Consider the following 20,425-nt stretch of genomic DNA (forward strand, 5'->3'; position numbering starts at 1 on the left):
TGAACAGGCACCAATGGGTAATAACGAGAAGCCAAACAACAAGCCCAAACTGAAAATAATGGGTAATAACAAGAGGCCACATAATTCATGTAAACAAAAGTCAGTATCACTGTCAATACTCCCAGAACAACCATAATCAACAACAGAATACCCTGATCATATCATAAACATATGTCTGACTCAACCTAAAACTCATAGTAACTATAACAAATAGAAATCCAGTAAATTCATAAGTAACCAAACTCAAATATATAACTTAAACTCAGACTAAATCATAATTAATGCCAAAGTTATGCCAGAACTCATAGCAAATAATAGAAATAAAGTATATGTTTGTCCCGAAATAGAGATGAAATGTATTTACATATACATATGCTTAACTAGTTAAAATGAATGAATCCAAGTTTCTCAACTTAAAAAAACACCCCAATCTCATAAATACTATACCATACTAAGGGATATTGGCCCAAAATAATCCAAGATGGGGATCCAACCAAATAACTAACGCATAAAATATTTCAAATGATACCCAAGATAAAAATACTTGCCCAAAACTAGCATAATAGTATACTAATACCATAGTAATCTCAATCTAAACATAGGGAAAACCTAGCCTTCTTAGACGCTAGACAGCAGCCTTAGATCAATCACGAGCTACTCGTCCCCTCCATTTGACCTCATACACCACCAAGTTAAGGACCCCCAAGAGTTGAGAAGAAATGTCCTAATACTAATCTTAAAACTATAATTTGACCTTGAATAATTTAACTTAGATAATTGATTTTTTGTTTGTTTGGTAAATTGTCAAAAATTGATACTTTCTTCACTTAATTTTTAACAACACTTATAAGTATACATATATGTGCACAAATGTGACACAAAAAGTAGAAACTCTTGGTATAAACACATTTCAAATTATATTCAAATTGGAGATACAAACATTAAAATGTAAGATAAAGGAAATCAAAATTGGATAGCTATAATATATAAATAAAAGTGGTGACTCATAACCTTACTCATATAATCCAACTTTAATTTGGTGCTACAACTTGGTTAATTAGCTTCCTAGACAATCCCTCCAAGTACACGTGTGACGGTGATGGCAATATAAAGAAATTATATTTATCCCCTTATGTTTGTACACGGATATTGTATAGGTAATAAATAAATAAAACTTTTAGACTATACTATGATTTATAGAAAATTATTTCAAATAAAACCTCTATTATATAGTTATAATACTTTAACATATCTAGATTCACTATCTCCACTTAAATATTAAGAAAATATAAAATTATTATAAAATAATATAAATGTATCATAACCAAAAGTTTTTTATAAACATATAAATTATTTTAAAAAGATAATAAAATACAACTTTACCAAATTCTAATTTTATTAAACTATTCCACATCATGTTTGGTATTAGTAAAATTCACAAACAAACTCCCCAGAAATAAAACTATCAACCCTAGCAAGTCATAAAGAACTTGGGAAAGTTATAAGAAAGTTCTGGATGCCGAAAATGCATGAAAATAAGGGAAATGACCATGATGGTCATTATAAAATCCGTTACTATAAGGATTTTTTTCGCAAAAGTAAAGGATAAAGAAGTCCCTGAAGGCTTGAACGGGTAGGAATACAGGGTCCACATATCGCTCTTTATCTCTCAGGTAGCCTCCTCAACTAGATGGCAGCAACACTAAACCTTAACCAAAGGAATATCTCTAGAGTGCAAACAGCTAACATATCTTGTTAAATAGACATAGGCTCCTCTATAAATACCCACCTCTCATCCAACTAAAGTGAGTCCTATCAAAGCACGTGCAACTCTTCTGGGATATACTATCGCAACATAGATACATAAAACTCTACTGGCTTGCTAAAAAGGCATAAGGCCATGCCAACTCATATTCTACATTTCTAACTGTTGTGGGATCTCAAATGGCCCCATATTTCTAGGGATGATCTTGCACTCCTTCAAAATATCAATACGCCCTTCATAGGTGATACTTGTAGAAAGACTCTATCAATAACTCTAAAGCTCAATGCACGATGCCTATGACCAGCATAACTCTTGTGCTGACTTTGAGCTATCCATAGGCTACCTTGAATCACCCAAACCCAGTCTAATGACTCTTAAAGAAATTCTATACCACATAGACAAACCTCAAAAGTCTTAAACTAACAAACCAAAGATCAACATCGCCTACTATATAGTTTCTCAAATGGAGCCATCTAAATACTTGAATGGAAGTTGTTATTATATGCTAACTCTACCAATGGTAAAATTTATCCCCACTTACCCCCAAAATACAATACATATGTGCATAGCATTTCCTCCAAAACTTGAAAAGTCTGCTTTGAATAATTATTAGTCTGGGAGTGAAAGATAGCTCAAAGGTCAACTTGGGAACACAACTCCTCCTGAAATATCCTCTAAAAGATAGAAGTGAACTAAGAGCCTATCTCTAAAATAATAGACATAAGTACCCCATAATGGTAAACCATATCTTGAATATAGCATCGAGCTAAACTCTCAGCACTATAAGAGACCTGAATAGGGATGAAATAAGAAGACTTGTTCAATCAATCTATGATAACCTAAATTCAATAAAAAACATGAAAAGTAAGAGGAAAATTACCTATAAAATCCATAGTAACTCACTCCTATTCGACTCAAGATCTGGTAGCCCTAAAAAAATCCATAAAGTCTCTGATTGTCAGCCTTTACCTATTGATAACAAAGGCATCGAGCCACAAACTCTTTTATATCTCTCCATATACACTCCAATAGTAATTCTTCCTTAAATCCTTATACATCTTAGTTGTCCCAAGAATAATAAAATACCTAGAGTTATGATCCTTACAAGGAATCAACTAAATGAAATCTCTAACCCTTAAAACACAAACATGGCCATCGAATCTCATAACACCCACAAAATCTAAGGTATCCTTCTTGGATTCACCTCTCAGTACCTTTTCTTAAATGTTACAAATCCTATAAGCCTCAAACTCGTAGCCTCAAATCTTTTCCCATAACGTAGATCTAGCCTTAATACAAGCAATAATCCTCTTAGGGTCAAAAATATAAAGATAAACCATTAAGATAGTGATGACGTCTAAGCTACACCTCCTCTTAAAAGATGATACGGTCATTGTCAAATAAAGTAATCAAATAAAATTTAGCGTTGAATCCCAAGGTAAGACATAGAATCAAGGATCTCAATAATTGTAGTCGACGACAGGACTGGAAAAGTAAATGGGGAATTTGTGTAGTAACCATTTGTCTCAAGATGTTGCATTACTTACCCTTATCTTGATCTTAGTTAACTATTATCTTTTGAGTCTCTATTTACTAGATGTAAGCTAACCATCTTACTTACATAAAATGTAGCAGTGTGGATCAACAGTTAAACCTTAAATTAATTTGGTCATTATATTTTCCTAGTCACTACTCCTTTTTTTGAGTAAGTAGCAATAATCTAGGCAATATCCTCATGTTTTCAACTGCTAGGACAATTATTAAAGTAAAGATAATACAATGCATACATGGGTATCATTTCAGAACAACAATAGCACTTCCCCTACTTCGTCAATCTACCTGGGTTTCCACAACCCTAACTAATTGTTTTTACCTTTTCATTCTTGTGAAGTAATCAACAACATTCATGCTTGAAAGAATAGATGAAATCATACTTATAAGAGGTAGAAAAACCCAAAACTATACCTGAATTAAATAACTGAAGTCAATACAAGAGAATTCCAAGACCAAAGTCTAATCTAGGGATCAAAATATGTTTGTGAGTATCAAAAGTATGTCAATTTTACTAAAAACACATAAAGGGTATTTTATAATATACAAGGAAACCCTAAAACCAAAGCCTGAACTAAATAGGAGAAAAAAGGTCGTGGCTATTTATGGTCTCTACTTATGCCCTGTTCTTGGGTGCAGGTAGTACTTGCATCCTGTAGTGAGGGTGCAAGTGGCAACTGTAAGTGCCAGACTAAAAATTTCCTGCAAGTTATCTCTCAATATTTTAGACTTATAACACTTTCTTTGCCCACATGTTGTCCACAAGTACTACATGTAGTCCGCATATTGACTTAGCAAGTATCAGGAGTCATCTTTTCAGATCTTTTTTAATTCTCGAACATGATTTGGTCATGAACTACTTGGAAAGTGTCTTGAACATCCATAATTGCTCTCTAAAATGGTCAAAAACACCTTTTTCCTTTTTTTCATAAACTCAGAATCAAAAATATAATTTCCTACAAAACATACCTAAAATGCAACATATCTAACAAACAACCTCAAAAACATACATATTTTCCTGATTTTATGCACTAGAAGTGTTAATTTTTTATAGGATATCAACACCCTCAACTTAGAATGTTTGGATGTCCACAGGCAACAAAACACAATAAAATAAAACAAAACTAAAGAAGACTCTTAACTAAGAGAATCTAAGCTATTCAAGGCAGTCAATCAATACTTTAAGTTCACATCACAATACCCCCTCCTATCTCACTTTACAAAACTATGTATAAATATGAAGCACAATAATATGACATAATGGGAAGGTATGGCATTATATTAGCAATAGACAACCACCCATATGTACAAGTTACACTACACTACACTAAACAAGCAAATAGCTAGCAATATGACTTAATTGTCGTGGCTTCAAAGATGTCCCACCCACTCATATGAAATAATGCATGTCAATGCAGGGATAGTAAAGAGACGCTCACACTCAGAACATAAGTTCCAATCGATATGCATTAAATACCTAGGCTTTTCCTTATTTTCTAGTATTCATACAGTCAAGATAGGATCATTGTAGGACTTTTCTCGGCTTATAATATAATCTTGGGTGCTGATATGGTACATATGGACATATAAAATGATTAAGCCTCCTAGACACTATACTTACCTTGGGGTTTCACTCATTATCCAATTTTCTTTTATTTCCATCCTTATTTCTCTGGTTTTATTCTTTATTACACTTTCAGGTTAGGTGTGGTATTTATTCCTTTTGTTCACATCTGCACAAATTTTCTTTTTTTCTCTTTCCATCTTTCTTTTTTTTTTGCTACCACACCCAGCCCTATTATTTTTTTCTCTTATTTTACCCTTCTACATACCCATTTTATACTATACACCCCTATGATAGCCACCCCTAACTTAGGCATTTTGCCTTAGTTGAGATGCACAATATCCAAGGATGAACAGGGCCAAAACAAGTTCTTTGTAACATAAATGGAAAGGTGAATGGTGAAATAAGAAAAATGTCTATAAGGTTTAAAATAGAGATTAAGGGATTTTATTTCACATAGGGAAGATCATTTAGGATAAAAGTGGACTAAAATAATAAAATGACCTATGATCCTTTCCTACCCCAACTATCTTTCAACCTAGGCAACACTAACTGGGAAAGTTCTGAATTAAGCACAGAAAGGGAAGTAAGTAGCATTTCCCACACACATGGAATGGAGTCAATCATACAAACTACTACCTACCCGGTTCATGTAGTTGTTAATAAATGATTATCATGTCCCTATTTATAATGTCATTACAAGATCCACAATCTTCATACATATATACATTCACATAGTTCTAAAACAAAATTTTTTAGGGGTATCATTTTTCTTATAAGATTCAGAAAAAATATAAAAGCTGCCCTAAATACTTAAAAATCTCTTAATTATACAAAATCATAACACAATATGAAACAAAACACAATATGACACAAAATTATCTTAGTAATATAGATTCTACAACCATACCAAGGTCGGTAGAAAAAGAAGCAAGACAACAAAAACTCATGGCAGCTATGGTATCTCCCAACCCCAACTAAAAACTATGCACTATCCCCAATGCACCAAAATAAAGTAAAATAGATGAAAGTGAGAACATACCTGGATGCACTAGGAATCCATTTACCTTGGGTTGCCTCTAATGTTTGAGCAGATGCTAACACATTTGAGGCTTTTAACAGAGAATAATTGCAAAGTCTTAAGCAACTTTTGTCGTTTATTATTTTATATATGATTTGTAATGGAAGTTAAGAGACAAGAAAACCAACAATGATGGAAGTAAAAGAGTGGATGACGTACTCCTGATAAGTCGTCAGCACTCTGATAGGTTATCAGCTTCATCGTCAGCCTTAGACAGAGATTGGACTTCAGTTAGAATTCCTAACGATATTTGTGATAGGCTATTAGAAGTGTGATAAGTCGTCAGAGTCACCGACAGCCTTTAACAGAACATGGGAGCTGAGGTGGAGAAAGGACAAAATTATCTAATATGTTGTCACAATTTTGATAAGCCATCAGGATTCACCGTCAATGTAAAGCATAAATTATCAAAATTAAAGGGGAGCTGACGACATCCATGATAAGTCGTTAGCCTCCTGATAAGGCGTTATGTATGTCGTCACCAAATCTGAGAAGAACACTGAACTATATGATTTTGTTTCCATAATTAAGCTGAAGTATAAAGCATAGTTTAGGGTTTTCTAGGGGGGATTCCAAACCTATTTTATAACACACGTATTTTATTATTTTCTCTCTAGCTTCTTGGCTTGAGCAAAAACAATTAACTTTGAAGAGATTATCATCAATATTTTAGAATTTCTACTTTGATATAACCTAAGAAACACTTGTTGCTATTCATCTTGTTGTAAGTTCATCTTTCAAATTATGAATTCAACTTTTTGTATCAATTATTATTTATGAGTGGCTAAATCCCTTTAACCCGAATTATGCGATCTATGGGTTAGGTCTTGGTAAGTTGCTAAGTGTTTAGGATTCTAAAGTTAATAGGACTCCTTGATAATTCCGAGGTTTTAATTATTGTCTATTGGTTGCAAATGATAGATAGCACCTGCTTTGATTTGCTTGAGATAAGAAATCAACTATAGTAGGAAGAGAATTATTGACAGGGACTTGGAAGCTACCAACATTTCGTTTAATAATTGACGATGTAACAAGGTTAATTAGCCTGAGGTGAAGTCTGATTAGTGAATGTAAATTCCCTAAGTCTGAGAGGATTAGATAATTAAATACTTAAGTAGGTCAAGAGACTTTTAGGCATAACTTTGATAAAGGCAATCTGTTGTTCCTGCCTATCGTGAGAATCTTGAATCACTATTAGCAGCTGTCAAGTACCAAAACCCATAGTGAACATAATTCTGGTTTTCTATATACTCTTGATTACAAATACTGAAACTAAAGTGACCAATAATTATTTGCTAAATTCTCATAACGCCTAATTTAGCAGAAACTACTAACTATCAGTTGATTAACTCGCATACAACTCAGATTCACACCATATTCCCTGTGGGATTTGACCCCAACCCAGTTGGGTTATATATTAATAACGATCGCTTACATTCTTACATGAGAGGTATAGTTTGAGCGTTATAAAAAATGACACCATTGTCGGGGAATTAGTATTGTAAGTTACAGTTTGTGTGTGATAATTGACTGTTAGTCAAGTTTCCTAGTTTTATGTTTATTTGTTGTTTTTGTTTTCTGTAGGACTTTTGTGGTGTATTCCAAGAACCAAAAGTTTTGGAGGACCATTATTACCATTTAATCTAGAACTATAACTAATCGGCAAAATGGAAGAGCAGCAGGAGGCTAACAGGTTAGCAGCCTTAGCAAGAGCTCAGTTAAATATGTTGAATATCAGTCAACAAGTACGGAATCCATGTCCTGAGGATGAAGATTTGGGAGATAAGGAGTTGCTAAACCCTGGTAACCCAAGGTGTGTAGAACAAATAATTGCACCAGTACAGCGTAATGCCAATAGGAACCATTCGTTCAGAACAAGGTAGGATCACCAGCCTGTCCAGTATGATTTCAATAATGATGATGATGGAATGGATAGAGAAAGTGCTACAGTTTTAATATTCCTCCACCATTGGCACTAGGGGAAAATTTCAGCATTACGAGTACTATGATTCAACTCCTTAATCTAAAGGGGTTGTTTGGTGGCCTGCCTGGCGATGATCCAAATATGCACTTGGTGAACTTTATCACTATTTGCAAATATTTTGATAACCCAGGAGTGGGTAAGAATGCGATCCTTTTCAGATTGTTCCCATTGTCTCTGTCTGGGGAGGCAATAATGTGGTTAAATAAGCTGATGCCTGATTTGATAACCAACTGGAGATAGTTGAAAAATACATTCCTAGAATGGTTCTTTCCACCTTATAGGAGGGTACAATTGAGGGATGAGATCAGTAACTTCAGACAGCTCCCAACTGACGCTTTCCATAAAACCTGGGAGAGATTTAAAAAAAAGTTGACACAGTATCCGAACCATAATATGATGGACATACACTAGATAGAGACTTTGTACAGGGCTCTTAACTCTGTGACAAAACCAATTGTAGATAATACAACTGGTGGTTTGTTTGTTGATCATACATTTCCAGAAGCTTCAGAAATGCTAGAAAAAATGACCAAACAGAGTTAGGCATGGCATACCAGAGACGCTGTGGTAGCAAGCCCCACTATTTCTGTGGGTATGACTACTGAACAATGCAAAAGAGATGAGGATTGTGAACAAGACATGGATCATGTAAAAATGCAGATGGACTTGCTAACCAAGCACTTGCTATCAGGCAAGACTGAGAAGGTGAATATTATGAGATCTCAAGATAGAGTTGATGTTGATCTAGAAGAAGAGAAAAACTATATTTATAATCAGGGGGTTTCCAAGGCAATAGCCAAGGGAATCAAAGTCGGAGTTATTATGATAATCCTGGTTATAAAGATAAAAAGTAGGGAAATTGGAGGAGCAATAATGATAGGAGCGGGCTATATGTCCCTCTTGGAAATTGTTAGGCTGCTATAACAAGTTCTAAAAACATGTCCATGGAGGACATGATGGATAAATTATTATAGGGAGTGGAGGCTATCAACTCAGGAGTGACTACCATGTAGACTGATCTGTCATCTATTAGTCAGTTGGTAAACTTGTAATCCACTTCGATCAGCAGCTAGAATATAAAATAAGCCAACTCTTCGTAACACCGAATTAGAGGAAGAGTGGAACATTACCTAGTGATACAGTCCAAAATCCGTGGAATGATGGCTTATGTATGGAGATTACCACTAGAAGTGGTAAGATATTACCTGGATCTTCAGTGGGCAAAAATGTAGTTGATGATGAACCAGAAGAAGGTGGTCCAGAGGAGTCTGAGAAGCTGGATGGTTCTGATAATGCTCCAAAAAAAAGGAAAGAGAAGGAGAAGAAAGTAGTGGTGAAAACTCTCCCAAGATCACCACCTCCCTTTCCTCAATGATTGGAGAAAAAATTAATGATGCAAAATTCAGGAAATTCATGGCAATGCTCAAACAATTGACAGTGAATGTGCCTTTGGTGGAGGCACTCGACCAAATGCGAGGGTATGCTAAATTCGTGAAGGACCTTATGACGAAGAAATGAAATGTTAGCCATGAGCCAAAGGACAATCTCCATCATTATGGTGCTATCTCCACAAGGTCTTTAGAGTAGAAAAAGGCAGGACCGGGAGCATTTACCATCCCATGCACTATTGGGTCTTTAAATTTTACAAAATCTCTATGTGATTTAGGAGCCAGTATAAACCTAATGCCACTTGTTGTGTACAAGAAGCTAGGTTTAGGTAATCCTACCCCAACAAATATGCAGTTGGTGATGGAGGATAGGTCTGTAAATCAGCTAGCGGGCATATTACATGATGTATTAGTAAAGGTGGCTGACTTTATACTGTCTGCTGATTTTGTAGTCCTAGACTTTATGGTGAACTTTAAAGTGCCCATCATCTGGGGTAGACCATTCCTTGCAACTGGGAGACTAATAGTGGACATGGAGCTGAATGAGCTGAAGTTCAGGCTCAATGACAAAGAAGCAAGATTCAAAATACACTCATCCATGACCTAGAAAAATGAGATGAGTGTTTTCACAATCGTGGATACATTCTATAAAGATGGTAACGAGATATCAGCAGGTTGTCATGACAAAGTCTGAGTAGTCAAGAAAACTAAGTCGTGCCGCGACATTAAATTAGGCGCTATTGGGAGGCAACCCAACATTTTTATATTCTAGCAAAGTGTTTATTTTTGTAGTTAGGTTCTAGTTCAAAGAAGGCGGAATCAATGTTTCCAGCTAAGTATTCCTAACGACATATTTGAAGGGCTGTCATAATTGTGATAAGCCGTTAGATTCATTGTCAAAAAAATCAAACCTGAGGGATGTTCTATTAAGGCTGACGACATTCGTGATAGGCTATCACAAGTGTGATAATACATCATCCTTTGTCTTTAGAAAGCTTAAAAGAGTAGCTGAAATTTTGGGCCAATTTAAAAAGATTCGACCCGACCCACAGCTTTGTCTTTCCAGCTTCCCACGTATTTCCTTTCTTTTATTTAAGTTTTATTTCCTTCCATATTTAGTTATTTTCTTCCCTTTCTAAAGTATTTCCAAGTAAAACAAAAGAAAACTTCCTTCCTTGTGAGTGTGGGTTGAAGTCAAAATCAAGAGTTCTTTTTTTATCTACTTCTTCTTACTCGTGTAACCAAGTTGAAGGCACTTATCAGGTCGTATAATGGCACCCAAAGGAAAGAACCCAAAATCTATTAAGAAAGGGACCAAGGAAAGTGTACCTCGGAGACTCTTTGATGAGGGCTCTGACTATGAGTAGGAGGAGCCACTACTCAGGAAGCAAAAAAAAAAAGCCTAAAAAAGCCTTCACCACCTCCACCAGTTAAGGTGGAGGAGAGTGAAGAGAGTTATACTGAGCTAACTATATCTAAACATATAGCTTCTGAGCAGACGGTCTCTGGCTAACAAGAGTCTAAACATGCTAAATCTGACAAGCATGATTTAACTCATCCTGATTCTAAGGAACATGAGTCTGAGCAACATAAATCTAAGGTACCATTATCTGAGTCTCCTTCTGCTGAGCAACAAGATGATGAAGAATCTTCGATTTGGGGAACTATGGTTAAATGCCAGAACTCTGCGGTTCGAGACAGTGCTAGGTGGCAAATTCCCAAGGAACAGAGAATCTTCTATGATGGGCTTCGCAGAACAAAACAAAGGCCCATTAAAAGGCCAACCTTTGAAAAAAAGAAGATCATCACTACTGATCCAAACACATATCCTGAAGTAGAGCAGAAATTTTGAGACTACGACTTGGGATGGACCATGAAAGGAGGAAGCTTATTTTGCCCTACACTAGTGAGGGAGTTATATGCAGACTATTAGGCTCGATTGGAAAACATGTGTAAAGAAGGGAAGAAATCAGCAGATCAGCCCTTGTTAGATAGAGTTCCAGTACAGGGTATGATGGTGGATCTCTTAGAAATGACAATTAACAAATTTCTTCATGGCCCCAGATTCACTCCTCAGGCTACTTCACCTACTTTTTATGCTTGGTTGAAGCATTATGAGAATCAACGGTTTTGGTTAGCGACCCTCATAGCTAAAGGAAAACCTGAATGGCTAACCAATGCTAATGAGAGGATTTTTAAGGCTTCCCTAACTCAAGAGCCAAAGTTTTGGTGGGGTTTAGTGTGCACCCATTTGATGCCTACTAAGGGAGATAATATCCTTGGAGATGATAGAACAATATTGATCTCAAGTCTTATGGCTAAAATTGAGTTAAACATCGGGGAGATCATTTTTGAGGATATGAAAATTTGAGTCTTAAGGCCCGATACGACATATCCTTTCCCTTGTCTAATTACAAGGTTATGTAAGGCAGCCCATGTACCTGAGGTTATGGGGTTAGATGAAGAAATGCTTGCTAATAAGACCCACAATCCTATTCGATATGATAAAAATCAGCTGAGACTGACACTTAACAGAGGAGCAGGGGTTGAAATAGACCCACCATTTACAGGTGCTAGTTCAGCACCTAATGTAGTGCTGCAAGATTCTGAGGCTGCAGCACCGACCTCCTCAGCAATAGAAGATTCAATACCTAGAAATTTAATAAATCCTTCAACTGTTGTGTCTATCATAGAATTTGCCTTCAACTCTATGAATTTTAGGACAGTGCCAAAAAAATCAAAGTGGTACGAGGCTCAACTGTAACTTTTTTCCAAGAAATTTGCCTTTGTGGTAGACCAGAGGATTAAGGTAGCACTGGAGCCCTTCCGAGCCTTACCCAGTCAAATTAATAAATTAGAAAATCATTTTAATACACGGGTAAAAGAAATGTCGGGCTCAAACCTTGCATAATTTAGAGCAGTCCGGGACAAGGTGAAGGTGGATGTTAGGGCATTACAGCAACACCAACTTATGGTATCGGTAGATCTGGTTAGTGATGAGTCTAAGGGTGAAATCCTATTGCTTGATCTCTTGGGGGAACCAATAAAGAAAAACAAAAAAAAAAAGGTGAGAAGAAATGTAAGGGTAAGAGAGAAAGGCCTGATAGTGATGAAGAAATAAAAGCAGAGAAGAAGGCAAGAAAGAAAGCTGTGAAAGAAGAGATGAGTAAGGCAATGATCAAGTTACTAGATGACAATGAAAAATGGGAGGAGACCCTATGAGTGAGAGCTGTGGGTGCCTTAACTAGAAGGCCTCCAACAACTGCTAGACCAGATATGTCTGAATGGAGGGGGACTCCCGATAGAGGCAAGGCAGCTGAGGATGCAGCAGTAGGGTCAGCAAATCATGATCCCTGAGCTTGATCTACTCTAGGTATACCCTAACCCTTGATTAAGTTTTTCTTTGATTTTATGTTAAGGGTGAAGGGTGAGTTGTTGTTGTAACATTTTGTAGTTGACAAGGAGAAATACAAGTACTTGAGGTAGTTAACACGGTTTTGTTATTTTGTGAACACCTCTCAAGTGGTCTAATTCTTTAACTGTGTGATTTGCATCTAATTATGACCATTATGCATCTTTGTATGGTATTAGTTCTAGTGACTTGATAACCATTGCTAAATAATTGCATGAACCGGATAAGTAGTAACTTGTGATATACTTGTGTTCCATGTGCGTGTGAGATTCTACTTAGTTCCCTTTGTATGTTGAATTAAGAACTTGCTTGTTTAGTCTTACCTAGGTTGAAGGATAGGGGTTAGGAAAGGATCATAGGCCATTTTTATATTAGCCCATTTTATCCTAAATGACCTTCCCTATATGCATAATATCCCTTGATCCTTATTTTGAGCCTGAATAGCCTATTTCTTTTTGAGATACCTATCACCGTTGTATTTTTATATCATAATGAACTTGCTTTGGCCTTGGTCCTCCTTGGACACTGTGCACCTTGACTTAGGCAAATGGCCTAAGTTGAGGGTGGCTAGCATAGGGGTGCATGATGTAAAATGAGTATGAAGAAAGGTAGAGTAAAAGAAAAGAATAAAAAGTTAGGTACGGTGGAAAAGAGCAAGAAAATAAAAATTGTGAAAAAAAAAGTGATTGTAGAAAAGAACAACACCCATCCTAAATAAGTGTGATCAAGAAAAGAGAAGAGTAGAAAAAGCTAAATGAGTAAGGCCCCAAAAGCTAGTGTAGTGTCAAGGAGGCTTAGTCACTTCAAATATCATCGAGTATCATATCAGTCTCTAGCCTACATTACAAGCCAAAGAGAAGGCCTATAGTGATCCTAGCTGACCTGTCTGAAGAACTTGGTAATGAAAATAAGGGCAAGCCTATGGTATTCGGCATACATTGATTGGAACTTCATTATGAAAGTGAGTGTCTTGTGATTGTCCCCATGGTTACATATATGATGTCTGATATAAGTACAATAGGACTTATTTGTGGTGAGGGCACACTGGTTACGCTGTTAGTTGCTTACTTGTTTGGATAGTGTAATCTTGATACATGCATGGTTGTTGTTGCTGATTTGATGCCATATCTCGATTCCTGTGTGTCACGTTGTTGCTCTTCAATAACATACACAGTTATTTGTAAATTGATTGACGTTGGAGATGGTGAAGTGTTTTGAGATAACATATATGGTTTACTATTGAATGTACTTTGTGTTCTCTTAGTTGTGTTTTAGTTGCGTGAGGACAAGCAATTGTTTTAAGTTGAGGGTGTTGATGTGTGAGCAGATGGAAACACATTTGAGGTTTTTCACAAAGAATAATTGCAAAGTCTTAAGCAACTTTTGTCATTTTTGATTGTTTTATTTTTGATTTTGCAGTGAAAGTCCAGAGGCAAGAGAACCAACAATGATGGAAGTAAAAGAGTGGCTGAAGACATTCCTAATAAGTCGTCAACACTTTGATAGGTTATCAGCTTCCTCGTCAGGCTTAGACAGAGATTGCACTTCAGTTAGAATTTCTAATGACATTTGTGATAGGCCATCAGAATGCGATAAGCCATCAGAGTCGCCATAAGCCTTAGACAAAACATGGGAGATGAGATAGAAAAGTGACAACATTGTCTGATATGTCATTACAGTTTTGATAAGCTGTCAGGATTCACCGTTAGCCTTAAGTAGAAATTGTCAAAATGGAAGGGGAGCTGATGACATCCATGATAAGTTGTCAGCTTCCTGATAAGGCATCACGTATGTCGTCACCTAATCCGAGAAGAACACTGAACTCTGTGATTTTATTTCCATAATTAGGCTAAAGTATTTAAATCATAGTTTAGGGTTTTCTAGGGGGGATTCCAAACCTATTTTGTAAAACACATATTTTGTAATTTTCTCTCTAGTTTCTTGGCTTTAACAAAAACAATTAACTTTAAAGAGATTATCATCAATATTTTCGGATTTCTACTTTGATGTAATCTGAGAAACACTCGTTGCTATTCATCTTGCTGTAATTTCATCTTACAAATTATGAATTCAACTTGTTGTATCAATTATTACATTATGAGTGGCTAAATCCCTTTAACCCGAATTATGGGATCTATAGGTTAGGTCTTGGTAAGTTGCTAAGTGTTCAAGATTCTAAAGGTAATAGGAATCCTTAATAATTCCAAGGTTTTAATTATTGTCTATTGGTTGCAAACGATAGATATCACCTGGTTTGATTTGCTTGAGATAAGAAATCAACTATAGTAGGAAGTGAATTATTGATAGGGACTTGGAAGATACCAATTCCGTTTAATAATTGACGTTGTAACGAGGTTAATTAACCTGAGGTGAAGTCTGGTCAGTGAATTTAAATTCTCTAAGTCTGAAAGGATTAGGTAATTAAATGCTTAAGTAGGTCGAGAGACATTTAGGCATAACTTTGATAAAGACAATCTGTTGTTCCTAGCTATCTTGAGAATTTTTAATCACTATTAGTAGTTGTCAAGTACCAAAATCCATAGTGAATATAATTCTGGTTTTCTATAAACTCTTGATCACAAATACTGAAACTAAAGTAACTAACAACTATTTGCTAAATTCTCATAACCCCTAATTTATCGGAAACTACTAACTATCAGTTGATTAATTCGCATATAACTCAGATTCACACCATATTCCCTGTGGGATTCGACCCCAACCTAGTTAGTTTATATATTGACAACGATCGCTGACATTCTCACATGAGAGGTGTAGTTTGAGCATTATCATCCTCCTAAGAAGAGCAAAATTTTATTTCGTAGCATAACTCAATTCTCTAGGATACTCAGACTTGACCAAGGTCTATCACAACATAAACTCTTACTTCTTTGAGGTTTCCCTTATAGTGCTTCACTCCCTACTCATTTACTTTAAATGGGATATCACCATCACTCTTTATCGCAATAGCACTATATAGGAACACCTTAACCATAGTGAATGGTCTAGTCCATCTTAATTTAGCTTGCTAGGAAATAAGAGGAGTCTTGAATTATAACACAAGACCAAATCACCGGGTTTGAATGTTCTTTTCTTGATTTTATGGTCATGATACAACTTCCTTCTTTCTTTGTATATGGTCGATATCTTATAATCATGAAGTCAGAATTCATCCAATTCATTCACCTTGCTTAACCTTAAGTTTGTTATTTCACGCCATTTAAAATTTAGACTTTTCTACGCCCATAATGCCTTATGAAAGCTCAACCAGTAAGCGGCACATTTTTTCATACACAAGCTGATATGGGGAGGCACCTATTGGGGTTTTATAAGCTGTTTAGTTGGCCCACAATGCATCATCTAATTTTCAAGATCAGTCAGTCCTGTTGGCATTCACAATTTTAGCAAAGATAAACTTTTTTTATCTATTGGACACTTCTACTTGCCCACTTGTATGAGGATGGTATGGTGTATCCACCCTATTTCTTACACCACATCTATCAAATAGGGCTTTGAACAAGTAGTTGCATGAGTGTGATGCTCCATAACTAATAATTGCATGTCGAATGCCAAATTGAGAAAAATATGTTTCTCTATAAAAAGGCAGTAATGATTCTACATTCATTTTCTGGAAGTGCAACTACCTCCACCTATTTTAATAGATAGTCAACCACTACCAGAATATATCTCATGCCATAGGAGAACACAAACGGACCCATGAAATCAATCTTCCACACATCAAACAGCTCTAACTCTAGAATAGGTGTCATGGGGAGTTCATGGTGCTAAGAGACATTGCCTTGGACCTGACATTGGTCACAAGCCTTTGAAAAATTATGAGTATCCTTGTAGATTGTAGTCCAGTAAAACCCATACCGGAAGATCTTATGGGTTGTGCTTGTACCACTATAATGACCCCTAAATGGTGATAAATGAAAAGCTTCTATAATGCTCATCATATCTACCACTTGGGTACATCATCCAATCACAACAATATCACAAAACCTAAGAATACATGGCCCATCCTAAAAGAACTTCCTCAACTCATGCATAAATCTCCATCATTGTTGGAAGGATAGATTTTTTGGGATAAGATCACTTGCAAAATAGTTGGCAAAATCAGTAAACCAAGGAATTAAATCTTGAGATGCCGCTAAGACTTGCTAATTTGGAAAATCATCATCTATCTCAAGATCATCTCTTAGATTATGTATGGTCTCTTTCTTAAGTCTAGACAAGTGGTCGGCAACCTGATTTTCTTTCTCGTTTCGATCCTTTACTTCAAAATTGAACACTTGCAGCAAGAGAACCCAATGTTATAATATTAGCTTGGCATCTTTCTTTGAAATTAAGTATCACAAGGGTTCATGGTTAGTTTGACTATAACAATAATCCCAATCAAATAAGACTAAAACTTTTCAAAGGCAAAAACCACTGCAAGTAGTTCCTGCTCTGTAACTATATGATTTCTTCTGTGCGGGGTTTAAAGATTTGTTGGCATAGTAAATGAGATGCAATATCTTCTCTATAATGTGTCCTAGTACATCACCCAAGGCCGTTCCACTCGCATCACATAACTTTAAAAAGTGCAAACCAGTCAGGCGACACAATAATGGGTGCCGAAATTAATTGTTCCTTCAGGCATTGGAAATCCTTAATACAAGCACCATCAAACACAAATTTGACCTCCATATCTAAAAAATTGAATAGAAGAGTTGCAATTATAGAGAATTCCTTGATGAACCTCTAATAAAAAACTGCATGACCCAAAAAGCTTTGTATGCCTCTAACTATACTGGTGGTGGAAATTTCTCAATTACCTCAATCTTTGCTTTGTCCACCTTAATACCATGTTTGGAGATCTTGTTCTAATGATACTTTCTATTACCATGAATGGCATTTTTTCCAGTTTAGCACCAAATTTCACACTTCACATCTCTGCAGTACACTAGACAAATAGGCCAAAAAGTCATTGAATGAATCCCCAACCAATGAAAAGTCATCCATGAATACTTTGATGGGGTATTCAACCATATCAGAGAATATGGATATCATATATATCAGAAAAGTGGCAGGTGCATTGTACAGTTCAAACAACATCCTCTTGAATGCAAAGGACCCATAGGGGCAAGTAAAGGTTGTTTTTCCATTATCTTCAGGAGAAATCGTGATTTGATTGTAACTAAAATACTTGTCAAGAAAATAGTACCAACACCTGACTAACTATCTTTCTAGCATCTGATCCATGAACGGCATAGGTAAGTGGTCCTTTTGTGTCCACTTGTTTAGGTTTCTATAATCCATGAAAACTCTCCAATCAATCACTGGCCTTATGGGTACTAGTTCATTTTATTCATTTGGAACCACTGTGATTCCCCCTTTCTTAGGAACGTATTGAACTGAGCTTACCCACTTATTTTCTATAATGGGAAAATCACCCCAATAGCTAACCACTTTATTATATCTTTTTTCACCACCTCTTTTATAGGAGGGCTCAGTCATCTCTAATGCTCAATACTAGGAATGTTGTCCGATTTAAGTTTTATCTTATGTGTGTATATACTTGGTTGAATTCGTATAATGGAAATATTGTTCAACCAAATAGTTTTCTTGAATTTATGAAACACTAATATCATAGCTTCCACTTGTGCTCCTGCCAAATCTGCTGCAATAATTATCAATAAAGTATTTTTGGCCTCCAAGAATACATACTGCAAATAAGGTGGGAGGGCCTTTGATTCCAATCTAGTCATTCTTCAATAGATGGTCTAGTAGGAGGTGTGGCTCTATTTTTCAAGTAAAGATTCAGCTTCTTATGGACATATTTGTAAGAGCCTATGCCATGTAATGCACTAGCCATCTCACTATAGTCATCTATCCCATCACTCTCAAAATTCATAATCACTTCTGCCATGATTCTACCCTTGATATTTCCTCAATAGGCACATCTACTATAACCACATCATCATCTATTTCAACTATCACTGCCACTACTCTCTTATCATCCAATTGTTGTACTATCATGTATATATTTAACACAATTTACACATTGTTCCATTTGAATATGATAACCTCCAAGTCCATATCAAGAAAAACCTAACAAGTGGACAAGAAGGGTCTACCAAATATAATCAGAAATTAGGTATCCACTTTACAGGCTAAAATCATAAAATCTACCATATAGGTGAATGATGCCACTCTTCTATGCCATGAAAAATACCCATTTTCTACTTTACAAATGAATCAGCCATCAACAACCTTCAAATATAGGCTTGAGTTCTCCTAACCCCAACACCTTGTCTATCAAAAATGGCATTACATTTATTCCTGTTCCCGAATCATATAAAGCTTGATTAATATCAAAATACCAAATATAACATAGAATGGTCACTACACATAGGTCCCCCTTCTTTTCTACTGATGGTACATGAGAATTTGTGCTAGACTGTTGAACTATATTTTGTATCTCTTCTACAACCCATTTATTATCATAATCATCATCACTATAAGTTGTTTCTCAAACTCTGCCTCAGGTGGCTCATCAGCAATAATATTCTCCTTCTTTAGCTCATTAGTAGTAGGCAAAAAATGCTAATCATGTGAAGAGTCATTCCTCGTGTTAATAGAAATACAATGATCAAATGTTGGAGCATTCTACACAATGTCACTAGGAAGGGCACCTAGCCATCTTTTAAATAAAGTTACAGAATTTGCCTATATTATGGCTCCAACTGGTTGATAGCAGTTGCATGTGACTCAACCTTTTGGGCTAATCCTAAAATATCAGCCATAAGTTCTTTAAGGAAAGTTTCCTGGCTATCTTGACCCTTCATCATCTTAGAAAATATTTTTTTTATTCTCGACTCTCATATCGTCTACTAGATTGGATGTACTTGTCTTTATTACCATAATAGTTCTGACCTTTATTTCCTTGCCGATGGCTTGGAAACCCACCATCTATTGATCTAGATATTTTGCCTTCTCTTCTAACTCAAACTCATGAACTCTAGAATTTTCACCCTGTGCTCCTACTGCATTAACCTTTGCATAGTTCATTGTTGCAAATTTTGGTCAACTCACCAATATCAGTCCTCAATAGATAAACCTCTTATGCTATGACATCCTCAGCTACTTTCTGCTTGCCGAAAGCTCCAATGGTATAAGTACCAAAACCCCTTTCATCCTCCTGAGTTTACGAACCTCAGTTAGTGAGAGAGATTTGATAAATGATACTAGAAGCTATCTCCCATCGCAATCTCATAAATGCCCTTGTAGAGATAGTATCTGCCATAGCTCTAGAGCTGATTCTCAGGGCTCTATAGAATATCTCTGGTAATCTCCTCCTTGAAATCCAGTGATACAAGTTGTGATCATTTGGTACTTAGCTCCTCCAGCGTATATAGAATATCACAACCTGTATTTGCTCTTTACAATTCATGATCATTTGGTACTTAGCTCCTCCAGTGTAGCTATAGCCACTATCATCCTTACGGGTTGGGCTAGAAGTTGTATAGTTTCTTAACAACTCGTAGCTTGACCAGTACTTCAACTTTTACAAAGACTTTTCTTTAAATTCTTAGCTCAAGCTACTTCCCACCTAATTTTCCTGCACTCATGCAACAAATACATCATATCCACCAAAATAACCTAAGTCCAAGTATAAATTCCTTATTTTAAGCATCG

The sequence above is a fragment of the Capsicum annuum genome, chromosome 4 (assembly GCF_002878395.1).
Source record: "Capsicum annuum cultivar UCD-10X-F1 chromosome 4, UCD10Xv1.1, whole genome shotgun sequence".
In the NCBI taxonomy this organism is placed as follows: domain Eukaryota; kingdom Viridiplantae; phylum Streptophyta; class Magnoliopsida; order Solanales; family Solanaceae; genus Capsicum; species Capsicum annuum.